The 25,088-nt window shown below is 40.6% G+C and overlaps 2 pseudogenes across 2 annotated transcripts; both read right to left on the bottom strand.

The window, feature by feature from the left end:
* Positions 1-8,979: 8,979 nt before the first annotated feature.
* LOC310735271 (histone H2B pseudogene) lies at positions 8,980-9,394 on the bottom strand (annotated as a pseudogene). The gene has a single exon. The product of its transcript is annotated as a histone H2B pseudogene (transcript).
* A 585-nt stretch (positions 9,395-9,979) lies between these two features.
* Positions 9,980-10,330, bottom strand: LOC310736164 (histone H4 pseudogene; annotated as a pseudogene). Its single transcript has one exon. The product of its transcript is annotated as a histone H4 pseudogene (transcript).
* Between the last annotated feature and the right edge of the window lie 14,758 nt (positions 10,331-25,088).

The following is a 25,088-nucleotide window of genomic DNA, read 5'->3' as shown; positions in this document are numbered from 1 at the left end:
AAAAAAAAGGGGTCTAAGTTCATAGATATGTTGATAAAAGAAACTAAATTTTATAATTTAAGTGGTACAGTTTAATTTGCAATCTTGTGTTATACCTCAAGGAGTAAGAGGGGAGGAAATGTTGTGTATTGTGTTAACGCTGTTTACGTAACTACATTACCCACAATGCACCTTGTTCACGGTTTCCGGATGTACATGTTCCGGTGTTATGCTCTCTCGATATGTGAGTAAAAAAACAGTTACGCTAAGTCCGTGTGTGTGTCATCCTTAACTGAATGCCTTGTTATAATCTCACAAAAGACACAACAATATATATATATATATATATATATATATATATATATATATATATATATATATATATATATATATATATATATATATATATATATGTCGGTGGACGTTGTAGAGCTTGACTGCCATCGTGTGGCAATGTTTACATGTTGCAGAAAAATGCAGATCAAAGGAATTGATGCTCACATCATTTTGTTTGATTATTGTGTATGGAACAGCCATTTACTCTAGGGTTTTGCATTAATAGTTTGAGATGAGATCAGAACAAACAAAGAAACAAACAACATACACGAATACAACCTTAAAGAAGAGAGAGAGAATGAGGAGGAGAGAGAATGAGGAGGAGCTTCTTCCCGCAGGCCATTCTTTGTTTAAACCAGGAAACACCCAGGATCTAAAAACTGGCCCACTCTCTCCATCATCACACTACTGCTCTGTTCATACCTCACCTTTTGCACCACGACACTTTAAACTCTGGACTTGCACAGCAAAGTGCACTTAATATTTATTTATTTTATACCACACCATACCGCACACGGACACTTTATGGACACTTTACAACACACCTTGCTGCACACGGACACTTTATGGACAACCCACCACTAAAAATTGTCTATTGTTTACACTTTGTTACACATTGTTTACTGTTTCACTCTCTACTGCCATAAGAATATGTTGTATATAAATTTTTCTCTTTTTTTCACATACATATCTTTATATATCCTTTATATCTTATATTCTTATATTTTATTTTATATAGTTCTTATACTTTATTTATCTGCTTCTTTTCTTTTTCCCCCATCCTATTCCCCTCATGCCGGACCGTCGTATAAAGCATTTCACTGCATGTCGTACCCTGTATGTATGTGTATGTGATGAATCAAATTTGATTTGAAGGAATAGACCAGAAACACTTCATGCTAGTGTTTAAGAGTATACAGGGATATTCCTAATAAAGGCAGAGGTCGTTGGACTTTGTAGAGCTTGACTGCCATCGTGTGGCAATGTTTACATGTTGCAGAAAAATGTAGATTAAAGGAATTGATGCTCACATCATTTTGTGTGATTATTGTGTATGGAACAGCCATTTCCTCTAAGGTTTCGCATTAATAGTTTGAGATCAGAACAAACAAACAAACAAACAACATACACGAATAAAACCTTTAAAAAAATAGACCAAAAACACTTCATACTAGTGTTTAAGATTTCTAGATTTGGTCACACAATAGCAGTCAAGATCGATGCAGAACTACACACCATGCTGCCTTAAGCAATCATTATTATTATTTATGGTATTCATCAAACCCTATTCTTAACTCATTCCTCAACTTACTAAGAATAATAATTAGGATCACGGTTGTTAGTAGTAGTAGTAGTAGTAGTAGTAGTAGTAGATGTAGTAGAAGAATTAGTTTTGAGATGAGATCAGAACAAACAAACAAACAACATACACGAATAAAAAAAATTAAAATAAATAGACCAAAAACACTTCATACTAGTGTTTAAGGGTATACAGGGTTTCTTACTAAAGTGAACTGTGAGTCCCTTTTTGTCTCTTTCAAGCAACACTGCATGTGTTGATTCGTTTAGCCTCGATGTTACATATGCATGTTGTGTGACAGGACTTATATAATAAATAAAAATAAATTATTAAATAGAAATTCAGTACTAAATTATAAAAATGTGCTTAATAAAATATATATAAAAAAAATCTCAAAATTAACAAAACCAGCTACATCCAAAATGAATAAAAAAGATGCGTTAAATAAACAGCATGTGGCATCAGTGATTAGTCTCTAAAAGCTGCCATGGAAACGCAACCTGGAAAAACTACCAATATGGATTTTTGCCAATAGTTGCAGCAATAAATAGCAATCAGTAACAAAACTAATGAATCGGTCATCCTCTACCGTAAGTTATTAACATGTCCAGGTAAATGAAACTTTTAATAGGCATTATAATTCCAATTGGTCGAATTCAGTACATGAAATATCAAAACTATTAGTACGAACTTACCCAGAGGTCTGTCTCTGTCCATGGCTTGGATGTCCATGAGTCCAGGAAGGTTGGATCGGACAGTGATGATGTTGTCTTCCGTGTTTTTGTCCGCTCTCTGGATGCTGCGACTTTGCCAGTCGGTCCAGTAAATGTGCAGAAAGTCCGTATGGGTGTTGAACTGGAGAAACCAGCGTCCTGCGGTTTGACCCACTTAGATCCGCTGCTTCGATTCGCTATAAGAAGGAAATATATATTTGCACAAACTCTTATTTACAAGCTACACTGGATAAACAGGGCTGCTTGTTTCCTCTCCCTTTACCTCTGTGTGGGCGTCGGCCCAGAATAACTGTGACCCTATGGCGAGTCCATTTGGCCAGCCCAGGTTATTATTGATCAGAACCACATGGTCGGATTCGTCCATCGCTGCTCGCTACAACTTGGCATGTTCACCTCAGTTTGTCTAGTACATGTAGTACTGAAATAAGGACATCACTTCTCCTGAGCTTATTCACCCCATTTCGTGATACAGAGCGATGGCGGTCCAGGTTTCTCCACACAAGAACTTTGCGCATGGAGCCGTTCAGATTGCCCACCTCAATGCGGTTTGTTCCCATGTCAGTCCAATAGATTTAATGTAAGTCCTTTTTTATTTTTAAAGTTGATTTTAAAACTCTTTGTAAACGCACACTATATCAGCAGTCTCTGTTAATGTCATCTATTAATAACAACAACATTTAAACCATGGAGGTGACTAAGTCCTACTGAGACACTCAGTAAGGTGTAGCAATTACTAACATGCCGAAATAAGTTATGAAAGATTACATTCCTGTTCATAGAACTGACAATTTCCTTAAAATCCCATTTATATGTTATTATAAAAAAACAGCTTGTAGAATGAGTATACTACAGGCCGTGTGTGTGTGTGTGTGTGTGTGTGTGTGTGTGTGTGTGTGTGTGTGTGTGTGTGTGTGTGTGTGTGTGTGTGTGTGTGTGTGTCAAATTCAATATTCTCCAAAATCCACTTATTGGTTCGGTTTTGTTCAGCTTGAAAAGACCTACTTTAAAATTCATCCTGAGAAGTGGGTCATTACTAAAATGCCTTTTTTCTTTCCATCATAAAACCGTAAGTTGAATAGGAGTTTAAAACAGTAGACTTTGAGCTTTATTTTGAGGACATTTGCATCAAATCAGGTAAATAGTGTAGAAGTTATGTTTTTTAAGCATGCTGAATCTGAGTAAAAATATAGATCAAAACACATCATTACCCATTACATCATCAGGTGGTAGCTCAGTAGTTAAGGCTCTGGGTTACTGATGGGAAGGTGGGGGGGGGGTTTAAGCTCTGGCATCGCCAAGCTGCCACTCTTGGGCACTTGAGCTAGGCCCTCAACACTTTCTGCTCCACAGGTGATGAAACTTGTCTGACTTTGTGATCTGACCACATCTCCTACATCGCTGGGATATGTGAAGAAATAACAATTTCCCTGTGGGATCAATAAAGTATTAAAAATAAAATTTTAATCAGTAATGATAAGGGAGCAATTTAACTGGCAGCCATATCATATGAAGAGGTCTCTGTCCATCTGTCCATTGAATGTTGCAATGAGCTGTGCAGACATAAAAAAAATACAAATGACTGTACAAAGACCCTCTGTATCCACACTGGTGTAGACTTCTCCTGATTGTTGACATTAAAGGTTGTTCTTGATCTACCTGACTGTTTCTCTGCCGTTTTCCTTTACCAAGAAAATAATTGATCTGTCATCCATCACAGTGTTTTCTGTGGTCTTAGCGGTCTTCCGGTGTTCCTGACTTTACTACTGCTTTCTTTTTGTTTAGGAATGTACTAAATAGTAGATTAGGCCACAACTAATCATTTACTCTGTCTGTTTGATTATTTTATTTATATATATTTTTTTAGCCTAATGGCTTGTTTTATGTTGCAGTGGAATAACTTTGGACTTCATATTGAGATTCTAAAGCAACTGCCACACCAAATCAATTTGAGATATCTTAATGACCCACTTGTAAGTAAACTAATAAGGGAATAAGTCAAACCTGGCCTTATAGAACAGCAGAGATTGTCATTTCTACACTATGACCATGTGCACCATTTAATTAAATTAAGTTCATTCTTAGTTTAATTCATTTTTGATTTATGACACTGTCAATAGTTAAAAGCGCTTTTAACTGAATATTCAAGTCAAGTCAAGTCAAGAAGCTTTTATTGTCATTTCAACCATATATAGCTGACGCAGTACACAGTGAAATGAAACAACGTTCCTCCAGAACCCTAATGCTACATTAAACAACAATCACAGAACAGAAAACACAGGGCTAAGGACTAGTAAGTGTCCTCGCCACATAAAGTACATGTGTGCAACCTGGTGCAAAGACAACACAAGACAGTGCAAGACAATACAGGACAGTGCAAAGACAACACAAGAAATAGCTCCGCCAGTAAACCTGTTGTAAAGAGACAAAGTGAACAGTAGCAAAAATGTAAACACAGTAGCAAAAATGTAAACAAAATGTTGTGCAAAAGAGCAAATAGCAGCAATCCAGAAAAGATGTGCAAAAACAGCATGTAAACAGTTTATGGTCATGAAGTGATGTGAGTGATACTGAAGACATGGATGTGCGAAGTGGATACGAGTGTGTGTTCAGATCAGTCACACAGGTGTGTGTGTGTGTGTGTGTGTGTGTGTGTGTGTGTGTGTGTGTGTGTGTGTGTGTGTGTGTGTGTGTGTGTGTGTGTGTGAGTTCAGTTCAGTTCAGTTCTGTGTTGAGAAGCCTGATTGCTTGAGGGAAGAAGCTGTTACACAGTCTGCATGTGGCGGCCCGATTGCTTCGAAACCGCTTTCCTGATGGCAGGAGGGTGAAGAGTGTGTGTGACAGGTGTGTGGGGTCCCCTGCAATGCTGTTGGCTTTGGGGACGCAGCGTGTGGTGTAAATGTCAACGATAGAGGGGAGAGAGACTCTGATGATCTTCTCAGCTGTTCTCACTATCCTCTGTAGGGTCTTGCGATCCGAGACGGGGCAGTTCCCAAACCAGGCAGTGATGCAGCTGCTCAGGATGCTCTCAATGGTCCCTCTGTAGAATGTGGTCAGGATGGGGGGAGGGAGATGGGCTTTCTCCAGCCTTCTCAGGAAGTAGAGATGCTGCTGGGCCTTTTTGGTGATGGAGCTGGTGTTGAGTGACCAGGTGAGGTTATTCGCCAAATGAACACCATGGAATTCGGTGCTCTTGACGATCTCCACAGAGAATCCATCGATGATCAGTGAAGAATGGTCGACCTAACACGGATGATCGTGTTGAATGCTGAGCATATGAGTATATGAACAGAATCCGTACATAAGAGTCCTTGTTGGTGGGTGAGGGCCAGATGAAGGGTCGTGGAGATGGCATCATCCGTGGAGCAGTTTGGACGATACGGGAACTGCATGGGGTCCAGTGCGGGTTATTTAATTGTTTTCATATAACAATTTTATATTTCAATTATCTACACAAATCATGCACAAAGCCAGGAAAAAGGGTTACGGACCCTCAGTCGTGGAATTTATACCTTTCAGTCATTAGTGTAGGACATAAGCAGCTAAAGCATGACCAGTAGGAATGCTCAAATTAGATTTGGTTGCTTGAATTCATGCCACAGCAAGCAGCGGTATCAAGGTGCATGATGATATTGTAATTTATTTAATTTCTGAATGCTTAAAAGGTTTTTAAGGAGCTCTATTGTTGGGGAAGTAGAGCAAGGACAAAAAGTGGACAAAAAAAAAAGATTTGCCAAATATGACTATGGTTTGTTTTGCTTATAGGCTTCTCTCACATGGGCGCACACACACACACACACACACACACACACACACACACACACACACACACACACACAGAGATGTCAATAGTGAAACAATTTGAATATGGGCAACTATTTTATATTAGCATAAATTTTGGTCAGCCTGCCAATATCTGTTGCTCCACAAATTAATGTACTGCGCTAACCCTAATTCGAAAAGTGCCAACCCTAACCCTAACTCCATGTCACTCAGGCTGCGCTAACCCTAATTCAAACAGTGCTAACCCTAACTCCATGTCACTCAGGCTGCGCTAACCCTAATTCAAACAGTGCTAACCCCAACCCTAACTCCATGTCACTCAGGCTGCGCTAACCCTAATTCAAACAGTGCTAACCCCAACCCTAACTCCATGTCACTCAGGCTGCGCTAACCCTAATTCAAACAGTGCTAACCCCAACCCTAACTCCATGTCATTCAGGCTGCGCTAACCCTAATTCGAACAGTGCCAACCCTAACCCTAACTCCATGTCACTCAGGCTGCGCTAACCCTAATTCGAACAGTGCTAACCCCAACCCTAACTCCATGTCATTCAGGCTGCACTAACACTAATTCGAACAGTGCCAACCCTAACTCTAACCCAAATTCCATGTCATTCAGGCTGCGCTAACCCTAATTCGAAAAGTGCCTACCCTAACCCTAACTCCATGTCACTCAGGCTGCGCTAACCCTAAATCGAACATTGCCAACCCTAACCCTAACTCCATGTCACTCAGGCTGCGCTAACCCTAATTCAAACAGTGCTAACTCTAACCCTAACCCTAATTCCATGTCACTCAGGCTGCTTTAACCCTAATTCGAACAGTGCTAACCCTAACCCTAATTCCAATCAGGTCAGGCTGCAATAACCCTAATTTGAACAGTGCCAACCCTAACCCTAATTCCATGTCACTCAGGCTGCTTTAACCCTAATTCAAACAGCGCTAACCCTAACCCTGTTCCATTCAGGCCGCTCTAACCCTCAATGGAAAAGTGGTAACCCTAACTCTGAATATCTTTGTGTTGCACTAAGCCAAACTCAAATTAAGTTGTGCTGCTATGGCATTAATGTGAAACACTGTTGTACTACTACAGCTCTAAAGCTAACTATGTAGTCTTACTATGACTCCAATTTAAAAGATGTTGTGCTACTATGGCAGTAATATAAATTATGTCGTGCGGCCATGGCCCAAATTCAAATTATGTTGTTTTACTATAGCCCTAATTCAGATTCTGTTGTGCTACTATGCCTCTGAATGGAAGTATGTTGTGCTGCTATGGCCCTGATGTGGATCAATGTTCTTCAACTATAGCTCTAATGCTAATTCTGTTGCGCTACTGCAGTTCCAATTTAAAATAGGTTGTGCTGCTAGGGCCTTGATGTCAAACACTGTTGTGCTACAGTAGCTCTAATGCTAATTATGTAGTGCTGATGTGACTCTAATTAAAATTATGTTAGCCAACTATGGCTCTAATTCAAATTATGGCGTGCTGCTATGGCCCTAGTGGGAAACACTGTTCCGCTACCGTGGCCCAAATTCAATTCATGCTGTGCTGTCCTGGCCCTGATGTAAAACACTGATGTGCCACTGTAGCTCTAATGCTAATTATGTAACGCCGATATGACTCCAATACTAATCATGTGGGCGAACTATGGCTCTAAGTTAATATATGTTGTGCCTCTAGGGCCCTAATATGTAACACTGTACTGCTACTATAGCTCTAATGCTAACTGTGATTCACATCAGGGACCTACCAGCACAACATGATTCGAATTAGAGCCATAGTAGCACAACATAGGTAGCATTATAGCCATAGTAGCAGAACAATGTTGTGCTACTATTACTTTAATACAAATTCGGTTGTGCTGCTAGGGCCCTGATGTGAAACACTGTGCTGCTACTATAGCTCCAATGCTAGTTATCTTGTGCTGCTATGACTATAATGCAATTTATGTTGGCCAACTATAGCTCTAACTATGTGCTGCTACTATTGCTCTAATCCAAATGATATTGGCGAACGATGGATCTAAGTCAAATGATGCTCTGCTACTATGGCTCCAATTTAAATTATGGTGTGCTGTTAGGGCCCTGATGTAAAACACTGTGCTGCTACTATAGCTCTAAAGCTAATTATGTAGTGCTGTTATGACTAAGTCAAATTATGTTGGCCAACTATGGCTGTAATAAAATTATGTTGTGCTGCTAGGGCCCTGATGTGAAACACTGTGCTGCTACTGTAGCTCTAATGCTAACTGTGTTTCACGTCAGGGCCCTAGCAGCACAACATAATTTGAATCAGAGCCATAGTAGCACAACATAGGTAGCATTAGAGCTACAGTAGCAGAACAATGTTATGCTACTATGACTTTAATTCAAATTGTGTTGTGCTGCTAGGGCCCTGATGTGGAACACTGTGCTGCTATTACAGCTCTAGTGCTAATTATGTCGTGCTACTATGACTTTAATCCAAATGATCTTGGCCAACTATGGCTCTGAGTCAAATGATGCTCTGCTACTAAGGCTCTAATCCAAATCATGTTGTGCTGCTAGGGCCCTGATGGGAAACACGGTTGTGCAACTATGGCCCTAATTCAAAAGATGATGTGCAAATATAGCTTCAAATTAAATTATGTTGTGCTGTTCTGCAAATATAGCTCTAATGCTAATTATACAAAGCTGCCATGACTGTAATTCAAATAATGCTGTCCTACTGTAGCTCTAACGCTAAGGTTTGATTACTTCCCTCGTTATACAAAAGGTCATAGTCAGCGGGCGGCGAGAATTGCTGCCCGCGCAAAGAAGACCGCTCTTTGTATGAAAAAATGGGTGGCTCTTAAAAGAGCCGTTGGTTTTTATCTTAAAGACGGCGATAACACGCTTTACTTTGAGCTGGTGTACTTGGTGACGGCCTTTGTGCCCTCGGACACGGCATGCTTTGCAAGTTCACCGGGAAGCAACAGGCGCACGGCGGTCTGGATTTCCCTGGAGGTGATGGTGGACCGCTTGTTATAGTGAGCGAGACGAGAAGACTCACCGGCGATGCGCTCGAAAATGTCGTTTACGAAGGAATTCATGATGCCCATAGCCTTCGAAGAGATGCCGGTATCAGGGTGCACCTGCTTCAGAACTTTGTACACGTAGATAGCGTAGCTCTCCTTCCTTGACTTTCTGCGCTTCTTGCCTCCTTTGCCGGCCGTCTTCGTGACAGCCTTCTTGGAGCCCTTCTTGGGCGCGGTCTTTGCTGGATCAGTAGGCATAATGCTGCTTCTCGAGGAAACTGCGAGAGAATGAAAAAGGCTGCCTCGCCGCCTCTCTATTTACAGACCTGCATTGTAATTACGAACAAGGGAAAGGAGTCGTATTATTGGTCACAAATCCAAACCTCATCATGCAAGGCTCCACCCTCGTCCCATCCTCTACCGTTTCCTCTCCCCCGCCCCTGAGCTAGGCTTTGTTTCCCTGCCCGCCGTTTCCCTGCCCACACGCACAGACAAATATGAAATATGAAGTAAAAAAAAATAAATAAATAAATAAATATTTATATATATTTATTTATATATATATATATATATATATATATATATATATATATATATATATATATATATATATATGGACTTTGAGACAAAACTGTAGTGCTTGTGCAACATTTTACCTTATTAGAATATATCTATAATTATTCCAAATTCCATTAGTCACATACACTTGAGAAAATAGTTCTTTCCTCCCCTTCTTCGCCACACACACACACACACACACACACACAGTAAAAGAAACAATAGCTCATTTTGTAATATTTGGGTGGCTCTTAAAAGAGCCGTTGTGTTGACGTTATTTGGTAGGTAAGCGTTTAACCGCCGAAGCCGTAAAGAGTGCGTCCCTGGCGTTTCAGGGCATACACCACATCCATAGCGGTGACGGTCTTTCTCTTCGCATGCTCGGTGTATGTGACTGCATCGCGGATGACGTTCTCCAAGAACACCTTCAGTACACCACGAGTCTCCTCGTAGATCAGACCGGATATACGTTTAACACCACCACGACGAGCCAGACGGCTGATAGCCGGCTTAGTGATACCCTGGATGTTATCGCGCAGAACCTTACGGTGGCGCTTAGCGCCTCCTTTGCCGAGTCCCTTGCCACCCTTTCCTCTTCCAGACTGATTAAACCAGCTACACTCAAAGAAACTGTCCAACGGCATCAAGACCATCAAGTACAGCGACGGAATCTGCGAGCCAAGGACAGAATCTTTGCAACAGGCTCATCAGTGCTTGCTCGGAACTATGGTAGTGGTCCGAAATGGGTTCCGGCTACTGTGGAGGCCCAAACGGGTCCAGTGTCATATAAGGTCAAGACTGCTGAAAATCTTTCCTGGAGGAGACATACTGATCAGTTGCTTGGTGGAGCCAGCACCGTTATAGATCTTCCTGAGGTCACTGATGTCACTGATCAAATATATGACAATTCTCCAACTTCAGTAGTCTCCACAAAGGAGCCTATGATGACCACAAATTGTCCTTTTGCTAACGAACAATCATCTTCACCAGCAGGAAATGGAAACCAAATTGGCCGCCGGTATCCAGCAAGGGAGCGGCGTCCTCCTCAGCGTTTACTGGACTACACTTAGTTAGGGGCTACCCTTATTGCTTCGGGGCAGAATAATCCCCTAAGGGTAAGCTAGGGTTTGAGGTAGTCTACCCTCATTCCCAGGATATAGTTGTGTCACTTTACAACGGGATCCAACATAAAGACTCAATGTTCATGTTTACAAAAAAAAAAAAAAAGAAAAAAAAAGGGGTCTAAGTTCATAGATATGTTGATAAAAGAAACTAAATTTTATAATTTAAGTGGTACAGTTTAATTTGCAATCTTGTGTTATACCTCAAGGAGTAAGAGGGGAGGAAATGTTGTGTATTGTGTTAACGCTGTTTACGTAACTACATTACCCACAATGCACCTTGTTCACGGTTTCCGGATGTACATGTTCCGGTGTTATGCTCTCTCGATATGTGAGTAAAAAAACAGTTACGCTAAGTCCGTGTGTGTGTCATCCTTAACTGAATGCCTTGTTATAATCTCACAAAAGACACAACAATATATATATATATATATATATATATATATATATATATATATATATATATATATATATATATATATATATATATATATATATATATATATATATATATATGTCGGTGGACGTTGTAGAGCTTGACTGCCATCGTGTGGCAATGTTTACATGTTGCAGAAAAATGCAGATCAAAGGAATTGATGCTCACATCATTTTGTTTGATTATTGTGTATGGAACAGCCATTTACTCTAGGGTTTTGCATTAATAGTTTGAGATGAGATCAGAACAAACAAAGAAACAAACAACATACACGAATACAACCTTAAAGAAGAGAGAGAGAATGAGGAGGAGAGAGAATGAGGAGGAGCTTCTTCCCGCAGGCCATTCTTTGTTTAAACCAGGAAACACCCAGGATCTAAAAACTGGCCCACTCTCTCCATCATCACACTACTGCTCTGTTCATACCTCACCTTTTGCACCACGACACTTTAAACTCTGGACTTGCACAGCAAAGTGCACTTAATATTTATTTATTTTATACCACACCATACCGCACACGGACACTTTATGGACACTTTACAACACACCTTGCTGCACACGGACACTTTATGGACAACCCACCACTAAAAATTGTCTATTGTTTACACTTTGTTACACATTGTTTACTGTTTCACTCTCTACTGCCATAAGAATATGTTGTATATAAATTTTTCTCTTTTTTTCACATACATATCTTTATATATCCTTTATATCTTATATTCTTATATTTTATTTTATATAGTTCTTATACTTTATTTATCTGCTTCTTTTCTTTTTCCCCCATCCTATTCCCCTCATGCCGGACCGTCGTATAAAGCATTTCACTGCATGTCGTACCCTGTATGTATGTGTATGTGATGAATCAAATTTGATTTGAAGGAATAGACCAGAAACACTTCATGCTAGTGTTTAAGAGTATACAGGGATATTCCTAATAAAGGCAGAGGTCGTTGGACTTTGTAGAGCTTGACTGCCATCGTGTGGCAATGTTTACATGTTGCAGAAAAATGTAGATTAAAGGAATTGATGCTCACATCATTTTGTGTGATTATTGTGTATGGAACAGCCATTTCCTCTAAGGTTTCGCATTAATAGTTTGAGATCAGAACAAACAAACAAACAAACAACATACACGAATAAAACCTTTAAAAAAATAGACCAAAAACACTTCATACTAGTGTTTAAGATTTCTAGATTTGGTCACACAATAGCAGTCAAGATCGATGCAGAACTACACACCATGCTGCCTTAAGCAATCATTATTATTATTTATGGTATTCATCAAACCCTATTCTTAACTCATTCCTCAACTTACTAAGAATAATAATTAGGATCACGGTTGTTAGTAGTAGTAGTAGTAGTAGTAGTAGTAGTAGATGTAGTAGAAGAATTAGTTTTGAGATGAGATCAGAACAAACAAACAAACAACATACACGAATAAAAAAAATTAAAATAAATAGACCAAAAACACTTCATACTAGTGTTTAAGGGTATACAGGGTTTCTTACTAAAGTGAACTGTGAGTCCCTTTTTGTCTCTTTCAAGCAACACTGCATGTGTTGATTCGTTTAGCCTCGATGTTACATATGCATGTTGTGTGACAGGACTTATATAATAAATAAAAATAAATTATTAAATAGAAATTCAGTACTAAATTATAAAAATGTGCTTAATAAAATATATATAAAAAAAATCTCAAAATTAACAAAACCAGCTACATCCAAAATGAATAAAAAAGATGCGTTAAATAAACAGCATGTGGCATCAGTGATTAGTCTCTAAAAGCTGCCATGGAAACGCAACCTGGAAAAACTACCAATATGGATTTTTGCCAATAGTTGCAGCAATAAATAGCAATCAGTAACAAAACTAATGAATCGGTCATCCTCTACCGTAAGTTATTAACATGTCCAGGTAAATGAAACTTTTAATAGGCATTATAATTCCAATTGGTCGAATTCAGTACATGAAATATCAAAACTATTAGTACGAACTTACCCAGAGGTCTGTCTCTGTCCATGGCTTGGATGTCCATGAGTCCAGGAAGGTTGGATCGGACAGTGATGATGTTGTCTTCCGTGTTTTTGTCCGCTCTCTGGATGCTGCGACTTTGCCAGTCGGTCCAGTAAATGTGCAGAAAGTCCGTATGGGTGTTGAACTGGAGAAACCAGCGTCCTGCGGTTTGACCCACTTAGATCCGCTGCTTCGATTCGCTATAAGAAGGAAATATATATTTGCACAAACTCTTATTTACAAGCTACACTGGATAAACAGGGCTGCTTGTTTCCTCTCCCTTTACCTCTGTGTGGGCGTCGGCCCAGAATAACTGTGACCCTATGGCGAGTCCATTTGGCCAGCCCAGGTTATTATTGATCAGAACCACATGGTCGGATTCGTCCATCGCTGCTCGCTACAACTTGGCATGTTCACCTCAGTTTGTCTAGTACATGTAGTACTGAAATAAGGACATCACTTCTCCTGAGCTTATTCACCCCATTTCGTGATACAGAGCGATGGCGGTCCAGGTTTCTCCACACAAGAACTTTGCGCATGGAGCCGTTCAGATTGCCCACCTCAATGCGGTTTGTTCCCATGTCAGTCCAATAGATTTAATGTAAGTCCTTTTTTATTTTTAAAGTTGATTTTAAAACTCTTTGTAAACGCACACTATATCAGCAGTCTCTGTTAATGTCATCTATTAATAACAACAACATTTAAACCATGGAGGTGACTAAGTCCTACTGAGACACTCAGTAAGGTGTAGCAATTACTAACATGCCGAAATAAGTTATGAAAGATTACATTCCTGTTCATAGAACTGACAATTTCCTTAAAATCCCATTTATATGTTATTATAAAAAAACAGCTTGTAGAATGAGTATACTACAGGCCGTGTGTGTGTGTGTGTGTGTGTGTGTGTGTGTGTGTGTGTGTGTGTGTGTGTGTGTGTGTGTGTGTGTGTGTGTGTGTGTCAAATTCAATATTCTCCAAAATCCACTTATTGGTTCGGTTTTGTTCAGCTTGAAAAGACCTACTTTAAAATTCATCCTGAGAAGTGGGTCATTACTAAAATGCCTTTTTTCTTTCCATCATAAAACCGTAAGTTGAATAGGAGTTTAAAACAGTAGACTTTGAGCTTTATTTTGAGGACATTTGCATCAAATCAGGTAAATAGTGTAGAAGTTATGTTTTTTAAGCATGCTGAATCTGAGTAAAAATATAGATCAAAACACATCATTACCCATTACATCATCAGGTGGTAGCTCAGTAGTTAAGGCTCTGGGTTACTGATGGGAAGGTGGGGGGGGGGTTTAAGCTCTGGCATCGCCAAGCTGCCACTCTTGGGCACTTGAGCTAGGCCCTCAACACTTTCTGCTCCACAGGTGATGAAACTTGTCTGACTTTGTGATCTGACCACATCTCCTACATCGCTGGGATATGTGAAGAAATAACAATTTCCCTGTGGGATCAATAAAGTATTAAAAATAAAATTTTAATCAGTAATGATAAGGGAGCAATTTAACTGGCAGCCATATCATATGAAGAGGTCTCTGTCCATCTGTCCATTGAATGTTGCAATGAGCTGTGCAGACATAAAAAAAATACAAATGACTGTACAAAGACCCTCTGTATCCACACTGGTGTAGACTTCTCCTGATTGTTGACATTAAAGGTTGTTCTTGATCTACCTGACTGTTTCTCTGCCGTTTTCCTTTACCAAGAAAATAATTGATCTGTCATCCATCACAGTGTTTTCTGTGGTCTTAGCGGTCTTCCGGTGTTCCTGACTTTACTACTGCTTTCTTTTTGTTTAGGAATGTACTAAATAGTAGATTAGGCCACAACTAATCATTTACTCTGTCTGTTTGATTATTTTATTTATATATATTTTTTTAGCCTAATGGCTTGTTTTATGTTGCAGTGGAATAACTTTGGACTTCATATTGAGATTCTAAAGCAACTGCCACACCAAATCAATTTGAGATATCTTAATGACCCACTTGTAAGTAAACTAATAAGGGAATAAGTCAAACCTGGCCTTATAGAACAGCAGAGATTGTCATTTCTACACTATGACCATGTGCACCATTTAATTAAATTAAGTTCATTCTTAGTTTAATTCATTTTTGATTTATGACACTGTCAATAGTTAAAAGCGCTTTTAACTGAATATTCAAGTCAAGTCAAGTCAAGAAGCTTTTATTGTCATTTCAACCATATATAGCTGACGCAGTACACAGTGAAATGAAACAACGTTCCTCCAGAACCCTAATGCTACATTAAACAACAATCACAGAACAGAAAACACAGGGCTAAGGACTAGTAAGTGTCCTCGCCACATAAAGTACATGTGTGCAACCTGGTGCAAAGACAACACAAGACAGTGCAAGACAATACAGGACAGTGCAAAGACAACACAAGAAATAGCTCCGCCAGTAAACCTGTTGTAAAGAGACAAAGTGAACAGTAGCAAAAATGTAAACACAGTAGCAAAAATGTAAACAAAATGTTGTGCAAAAGAGCAAATAGCAGCAATCCAGAAAAGATGTGCAAAAACAGCATGTAAACAGTTTATGGTCATGAAGTGATGTGAGTGATACTGAAGACATGGATGTGCGAAGTGGATACGAGTGTGTGTTCAGATCAGTCACACAGGTGTGTGTGTGTGTGTGTGTGTGTGTGTGTGTGTGTGTGTGTGTGTGTGTGTGTGTGTGTGTGTGTGTGTGTGTGTGTGTGTGTGTGTGAGTTCAGTTCAGTTCAGTTCTGTGTTGAGAAGCCTGATTGCTTGAGGGAAGAAGCTGTTACACAGTCTGCATGTGGCGGCCCGATTGCTTCGAAACCGCTTTCCTGATGGCAGGAGGGTGAAGAGTGTGTGTGACAGGTGTGTGGGGTCCCCTGCAATGCTGTTGGCTTTGGGGACGCAGCGTGTGGTGTAAATGTCAACGATAGAGGGGAGAGAGACTCTGATGATCTTCTCAGCTGTTCTCACTATCCTCTGTAGGGTCTTGCGATCCGAGACGGGGCAGTTCCCAAACCAGGCAGTGATGCAGCTGCTCAGGATGCTCTCAATGGTCCCTCTGTAGAATGTGGTCAGGATGGGGGGAGGGAGATGGGCTTTCTCCAGCCTTCTCAGGAAGTAGAGATGCTGCTGGGCCTTTTTGGTGATGGAGCTGGTGTTGAGTGACCAGGTGAGGTTATTCGCCAAATGAACACCATGGAATTCGGTGCTCTTGACGATCTCCACAGAGAATCCATCGATGATCAGTGAAGAATGGTCGACCTAACACGGATGATCGTGTTGAATGCTGAGCATATGAGTATATGAACAGAATCCGTACATAAGAGTCCTTGTTGGTGGGTGAGGGCCAGATGAAGGGTCGTGGAGATGGCATCATCCGTGGAGCAGTTTGGACGATACGGGAACTGCATGGGGTCCAGTGCGGGTTATTTAATTGTTTTCATATAACAATTTTATATTTCAATTATCTACACAAATCATGCACAAAGCCAGGAAAAAGGGTTACGGACCCTCAGTCGTGGAATTTATACCTTTCAGTCATTAGTGTAGGACATAAGCAGCTAAAGCATGACCAGTAGGAATGCTCAAATTAGATTTGGTTGCTTGAATTCATGCCACAGCAAGCAGCGGTATCAAGGTGCATGATGATATTGTAATTTATTTAATTTCTGAATGCTTAAAAGGTTTTTAAGGAGCTCTATTGTTGGGGAAGTAGAGCAAGGACAAAAAGTGGACAAAAAAAAAAGATTTGCCAAATATGACTATGGTTTGTTTTGCTTATAGGCTTCTCTCACATGGGCGCACACACACACACACACACACACACACACACACACACACACACACACACACACACACAGAGATGTCAATAGTGAAACAATTTGAATATGGGCAACTATTTTATATTAGCATAAATTTTGGTCAGCCTGCCAATATCTGTTGCTCCACAAATTAATGTACTTTCCATTAGTTCTGCAAAAATAAATTGAGAATTAAAAAAATAGCTGCAATTTCAATGAAGAGTACCCGAGGCATTTATGCACTTATCCATACCTGGAATTTGTAACCTCATATTTCTGGAGTTCACACATCACCAAGCTCATTAGCCACATAAAAAAAAAAAAAAAATGTGTATTTTAGATCTAGGAACATGAAATGTTAAAAATAGATGTTGCTGGTAGAAAGCTGTTCCATTACATGATTAGCTTGTAAAAATATTTTTAACTTAGAACCTTTAATAAGTTAAAATAAATTCACTTTAAGATAAATTCACTACATATTAAAATATTTTAAATTTGTTTGCTTTGCTTCACCAAATGCACCATTACTTTAATAGACAGTTAAAAACATCCGGAATTTCTAAGTACTTACCACACTGTGGCATTACTATACGACCTGGAACCTAGAGGCCATGTGTAAGATGGATCAGGCAGGGTGTAGAAGAGGTGTTTAGCATCAAAAGCCTCTATTTTAGTGTGCAGTAATGTGTTCACTCAGCTGAAGCAAAGAAAATAACCACATTTTCCAAAAAAGTACCACTCAATTTTTTCTTTTTACCATTGTCTTATTTGCAGGTTAAGTGTAAATGTGTGTGTGTGTGTGTGTGTGTGTGTGTGTGTGTGTGTGTGTGTGTGTGTGTGTGTGTGTGTGTGTGTGTGTGTGTTTGTTCATTTGGTCCCTGAAGGTAAGATTCATTTTAGAGCCTCATTGTCCACATCAAAAGAAGAAACGGATGTTATCAGCAGGAGACAGACACGTTCACCCAGCATCCCCACTCTCTGTCTCACTGCTGCTTTCTCTTCCCTCACATAATGCTTCATTACTCTTTACTCTGCTCGTCCTCAGCTGGAGTTTTATCTAGGGTTAGGGTACACATCAGAGCAGTATTTGTTTTCGTGTTTGTGTGGGCTGAAAAGAAATGATTGCATGCTTATAGGGAGCACTTTTGTGTACTTAATTTGATCAGAATGATGTGTGTGTCTGGGATGTGTATGCCTTTCTCGATAAAATTGGGAATAGCATGTATGTATGTATGTACAGTGGGTACGGTAAGTATTCAGACCCCCTTAAATTTTTCACTCTTTGTTATATTGCAGCCATTTGCTAAAATCATTTAAGTTCATTCTTCTTCCTCATGAATGTACACACAGCTCCCCATACTGACAGAAAAACACAGAATTGTTGACATTGTTGCAGATTTATTAAAAAAGAAAAACTGAAATATCACATGGTCCTAAGTATTCCGACCCTTTGCTGTGACACTCATATATTTAACTCAGGTGCTTTCCATTTCTTCTGATCCTCCTTGAGATGGTTCTACACCTTCATTTGAGTCCAGCTGTGTTTGATTATACTGATTGGACTTGATTAGGAAAGCCACACACCTGTCTATATAAGACCTTCCAGATCACAATGCATGTCAGAGCAAATGAGAATCATGAGGTCAAAGGAACTGCCTGAAGAGCTCAGAGACAGAATTGTGGCAAGGCACAGATCTGGCCAAGGTTACAAAAAGATTTCTGCTGCACTTAAGGTTCCCAAGAGCACAGTGGCCTCCATAATCCTCAAATTAAAGACGTTTGGGGCGACCAGAACCCTTCCTAGAGCTGGCCGTCCGGCCAAACTGAGCTATCGGGGGAGAAGATCCTTGGTGAGAGAGGTAAAGAAGAACCCAAAAATCACTGTGGCTGAGCTCCAAAGATGCAGTCAGGGGATGGGAGAAAGTTGTAGAAAGTCAACCATCACTGCAGCCCTCCACCAGTCGGGGCTTTATGGCAGAGTGGCCCGACGGAAGCCTCTCCTCAGTGTAAGACACATGAAAGCCCGCATGGAGTTTGCTATAAAAAACACCTGAAGGACTCCAAGATGGTGAGAAATAAGATTCTCTGGTCTGATGAGACCAAAATAGAACTTTTTGGCTTTAATTCTAAGTGGTATGTGTGGAGAAAACCAGGCACTGCTCATCACCTGTCCAATACAGTCCCTACAGTGAAGCATGGTGGTGGCAGCATCATGCTGTGGGGGTGTTTTTCAGCTGCAGGGACAGGACGACTGGTTGCAATCGAGGGAAAGATGAATGCGGCCAAGTACAGGGATATCCTGGACAAAAACCTTCTCCAGAGTGCTCTGGACCTTAGACTGGGCCGAAGGTTTACCTTCCAACAAGACAATGACCCTAAGCAAACAGCTAAAATAACGAAGGAGTGGCTTCACAACAACTCCGTGACTGTTTTTTGAATGGCCCAGCCAGAGCCCTGACTTAAACCCAATTGAGCATCTCTGGAGAGACCTAAAAATGGCTGTCCACCAACGTTTACCATCCAACCTGACAGAACTGGAGAGGATCTGCAAGGAGGAATGGCAGAGGATCCCCAAATCCAGGTGTGAAAGACTTGTTGCATCTTTCCCAAAAAGACTCCTGGCTGTATTAGATCAAAAGAGGGCTTCTACTAAATACTGAGCAAAGAGTCTGAATACTTAGGACCATGTGATATTTCAGTTTTTCTTTTTTAATAAATCTGCAACAATGTCAACAATTCTGTGTTTTTCTGTCAATATGGGGAGCTGTGTGTACATTCATGAGGAAGAAGAATGAACCTAAATGATTTTAGCAAATGGCTGCAATATAACAAAGAGTGAAAAATTTAAAGGGGTCTGAATACTTTCCGTACCCACTGTATGTATGTATGTATGTATGTATGTATGTGTGTGTGTGTGTGTGTGTGTGTGTGTGTGTGTGTGTGTGTGTGTGTGTGTGTGTGTGTGTGTGTGTGTGTGTGTGTGTGTGTGTGTGTGTGTGTGTTTTTGTGTGTGCTTGTATTTTGACTAGTTTGGGACGCAGCACATTAGGGTGTTGCTTTTTTCCTTTAGCTTATACAATGATTCTGGGTAAAAAAAATGTCTGGCTGTGTATTTTTAAAAGATTGTTTCTGATCCAAGATGGCAGCACAGCAGTAGCTTGCAGCGGCCGCTCCGAAACCGAAATGGTGCTACTTTCACTTTGTAGCCCACCTTACGCAACATATGGACATCGGAGCAACCAGTGTCCCTGTGTACCACCGCCAAACACTCAAGGAACTCATAAACAACCCCAACAACACAATAAACGCTGATCTGTGACAGAAGCTACGCAACCTCAGTGTGCTTTAAGAACCAGGCCTCCAGACCTCGCGTCGCCTGCGGCAGATGGACGGAGGAGGGGGAATCGAAAGCGATGCGCGAGGAAGTGGAATCGTAGAGAGCGAGCGGGAGGGGGCTAGTGCTAGGCTAAAAGCCAACCCTAGCCAGCCTGCTCTACCATGAGTACACCCTAATTGAATATGTAAAAACTGTGATAATAGTGGTACTATTTCGTGTGAGCTTTGTTATCTATCACTACCTTAACTATCACTCCTCCTGGGCATGGAAATCACCAGAGCTGCACAGGTTGTTGCTGGGATCCTCTTCCACTCCACCATAATGACATCACACTGGATGTTAGACACATGGTGCTTCTCCACCCTCAGCTTGAGGATGCCCCACAGGAGCTCAATGGGATTCAGGTCTGGAGACATACTTGGCCACTTCATCACATTCAGCTTCCTCATCAAGGCAGTTGTCATCTTGGCAGTGTGTTTGTGGTTGTTATCATGTTGGAAACATGCCGTTCTGCCCGGTTTCTGAAAGTAGGGCATCAGGTGCTGCCTCAAAATGTCACAGTACATGTTGGAATCCATGTTTCCCTCAATGAACCACAGCTCCCCAGTACCAGCAGCACTAATGCAGCCCCAGACCATGATGCTACCACCACCATGCTTGACTGTAGGCAAGACACAGTATTTTTGGTACTCCTCATGGGGAGTCGCCACACATGCTGGACAGTGTGTGGGATATAGTCTGCGCACTGAGAAGAAGACCTTCCGCTTCTGCAGCCTCTAAAGCAATGGTAGCAGCACTCATGCGTCTATTTTTTTTAAGCCTTTTTAAGTTTTTCTGCACCTGATGCACAGCAAAAAGACTCAGCTTCTTTGATGGACCCTTGCAAGGCCTGTTCTGAGTGTAACCCATCCTGGAAAACCTCTGTATGACCCTGACCACTGTACTGTAACTGTTGTTGCCAGCGATTTTGACAATAATGGCTGTATGTTGAGGTATTTTTCACCACCACTGTACAAATTGTGAATAAAAAAGGAATGCAATGATGTGGAAGTTTCAAAGTTCAATATTTTATTTAGAATACAACATAGATAACATATAAAATGATTAAACTGAGAAAATGTGGCATCAACACATCTCAAAAAAGTTGGGACTAGGCCATGTTTACGACTGTGTGGCATCTCCTCTTTTTTTATAACAGTCTATGATAACAGTCATAATGTTGTAATTGATGCAGTATATGGTCTTTGATGCAGCATTGATGGTGCCTTTCCAGATGTGTAAGCTGCCCATGCCACATGCACTCATGCAACCATACCATCAGAGATGCAGGCTTCTGAACTGAGCACTGATAACAACTTGGGTTGTCCTTATCCTCTTTAGTCCGAATGACATGGCGTCCCAGTTTTCCAAAAAGAACTTCAAATTTTGATTCGTCTGACCACAGAACAGTTTTCCACTTTGCCACAGTCCATTTTAAATGAGCCTTGGCCCAGAGAAAACACCTGTGCTTTTGGATCATGTTTAGATATGGCTTCTTTTTTGACCTATATGATCCAGGATGCATGTCCTCTTGGGAGACAACCTCTGACCCGTTCACGGGATGATTAAGATGAATGGTCTGGGAAAGGGAGCTCTGATACATCTGGGATACATTCAGTCTGGACAAAGACAGGCTTCGCTTTGTGTTTATTATTGCGAAATGAGATCATATACATCTGCTATACATTAAGAGGCGGACCCAGAGATCGGGCAAACTATTTAACATGTGTGGAGCCATGGATCGGGAGGCGTCGTCGATTCGTCCATACGGTGGCTCCGAGCTGATCCAGGAGGCTCGTGAAGATGCTGAATTTCTATGTTAGATAATAAACTTTATTTACAAAGAAATATCAGTGTCTGCGAAGATTCATTCCAAGAAACAGCTACACTCCATCAAGACAAGAAATATACATCAGTAGCATTCCTGTATGTGATGCAGTGCCGTCTAAGGGCCCGAAGATCACAGGCATCCAGTATGGTTTCCCGGCCTTGATCCTTACGCACATAGATTGTTCCAGAGTCTCTAAAACTTTGGATGATATTATGCACTGTAGATGATGATAACTTCAAACTCTTTGAAGTTATCATTCGCTATCACTATTTTTCGCCGCAGAATCCTCTGCCCATCTTGACTTCTGAGAGACACTGCCACTTTTTTATACCCAATCATGTTGCCAGTTGACCTAATTAGTTGCAAATTGGTCCTCCATCTGTTCCTTAAATGTATATGTAACTTCTCCGGCCAATTATTGCTACCTGTCCCAACTTTTTTGGAATGTGCAGCTCTCATGAAAACCAAAATGAGCCAATATTTGGCATGACATTTCAAAATGTTTCACTTTCAACATTTGATATTTTATCTATATTTTATTGTGAATAAAATATAAGTTTATGAGATTTGTAAAATATTGCATTCCTTTTTTTTTCACAATTTGTTCAGTCTCCCAACTTTTTTGGAATCGGGTTTTGTAGATTTATTCTTTGCTAGAGAGTCAAAGCACTTTTGTACGTCGCTCTGGACAAGGGCGTCTGCTAAATGCCGTAAATTTAAATGTAAATGTATTTTCAGTGGACAGTAAATCTGTACTCCTATACAAGCTGCAAGTTTTATTTCTATAGTATTGTCCCTTGAGAAGATATACTAAATATACTAGGGTGTACTCACTATTGTGAGATACTGCATTTGTATTTGATAATAAAGGTTTGCTTACAAACACAAAATTTCCCTTACTTATTAAAAGAGTTCGATGACCTGACAGTTGCACGAACATGAAGCAGACATAATTGTCATCCCATTCAACAGAAATTAAGAAATACATTTCTCTTGCCATGGTTTTGGAAGCATCTATCTAAAATGGCAGTGAATTTCCTTATGGGTCAATTCACTGTTTAGGATTGTGCAACCCTAATAGCTGGGGTTGGTTCCCTGACCGGGCCGCAGCGGTGAGAGCGCTGCATCCTAACCACTAGACCACCATCTACTTTGTTATATTGAATTGTTATACCTTTTTTTTTTAAATAAAGAAAAGCCATAAACAAGATAAAGTAATCTAATCTGATCTAACTCCAACCTAGCATTGTTTTAGCAAGCAGTTAGCTACTAGTCATTTTGTTTTGTATCTGAATCTAGCCGTTAGTCGCCGCTTGGTTTAGAGCACATAATATCATGGTACATGAATGAGAGGGAGGGCAGTGGAGTGGTGTGGTTGCAGGGAGAAGAGGTGAAGAAGGTGGATGAGTTTAGGTACCTGGGCTCAACAGTGCAAAGTAATGGAGAGTGTGTTAGAGAAGTGAAGAAAAGAGTGCAGGCAAGGTGGAGTGGGTGGAGAAGAGTGATAGCAGGAGTGCTTTGTGATAGAAGGGTATCTGCAGGAGTGAAAGGTAAAGTTTATAGGACTGTGGTGAGACCTGCAATGCTGTATGGATTAGAGACAGTGGCATTGAGTAAAAGACAGGAGGTGGAGCTGGAGGAAGCAGAGCTGAAGACGTTGAGATTCCTATTGGGAGTGACGACGATTGACAGAATTAAAAGTGAGTTTATTAGAGAGACAGAGTATGCAGGACGTTTGGGGGGACAAAGTGAGAAAGGCCCGATTGAGATGGTTTGTACATGTGCAGAAGAGGGACATGGGGTATATGGGTAGGAGAATGAAAGAGAAAGGCCAAAGATGAGGTTTATGGATGTGGTGAGGGAAGACATGCAGGTAGTTGGTTTAAAAGAGGCAGATGTGGGGAAGAGTAGTATGGAGACAAGATGATCCGCTGTAGCGAACCCTAAAAGGAGCAGCCGAAAGACGACCATGACACCCACACACAAAAAGTCTTTCTAAGTTTATGTACATGTTGCAGATATACTCTGTATAGCTATTTGAATTCTATTGATGAATGATTACATGAATGTTGCACAGATTTCACATTACACACGCCAAGTTATTAAGCACAAATATCTAAAAGTGAATATTTTAACACTGTCCAGATCCCCATTAGTCAAGCTGTAATGCCTATTTTTGGTGTTTTAGTTCATCATGGGGATTGTTTATTCACACATTATTGGGCATGAGTACCTTATGTTTACACACAATCAACTTCCAAATAGTTCCCTTGCACAGTAATACTGTGCGCCTAAGGTTCCTGCCACTTTTGCAATGTGTCCTGGAAATCTTCTCTCCAAAATGTTTCAGGCACCTTCTGCTATTCATGCTGTATCTCCACAGTGGTATCAAAACAGCAACCTTTGAACAGGAGCTTCATCTTTGAGAAGGCGGTGAAGTCCGCAGGAGAAAAAACCTGCCAGGGTAGGGTGGGTCATTAGGTGAGATCATGAGGATTGTTTTTTTTTTTTTCAACAATCATGCACAAGTTGCGGCATGGTTTTGGGGAGTTGGTCTTCCTATGCCCAGTTGCATGTAAAATTTCATGATTAAATAGCAGACGTGGTCAGAATAGCACCACTAGTCTCAAAACTTTGATTATAACCTCGTATTTAAAGGCAATTTGGGAACATACGAGTCATTAAGGGAGAGACTGAACAGATCAAGGAAAAGCTGACCCCACACGCACTAGCACAAAACCCGAGTCACTGGACTTTACTCTTTATTAGCACTACACAGCATTATATTGCTGCAGGCTAGAAATTCAGCAGGGGACAT

Source organism: Silurus aristotelis (assembly GCF_946808225.1).
Source record: "Silurus aristotelis genome assembly, chromosome: 13".
Lineage (NCBI taxonomy): Eukaryota > Metazoa > Chordata > Actinopteri > Siluriformes > Siluridae > Silurus > Silurus aristotelis.
Note: the sequence above shows the minus strand (reverse complement) of the source record. Positions and strands in the feature narration are given on the sequence as shown.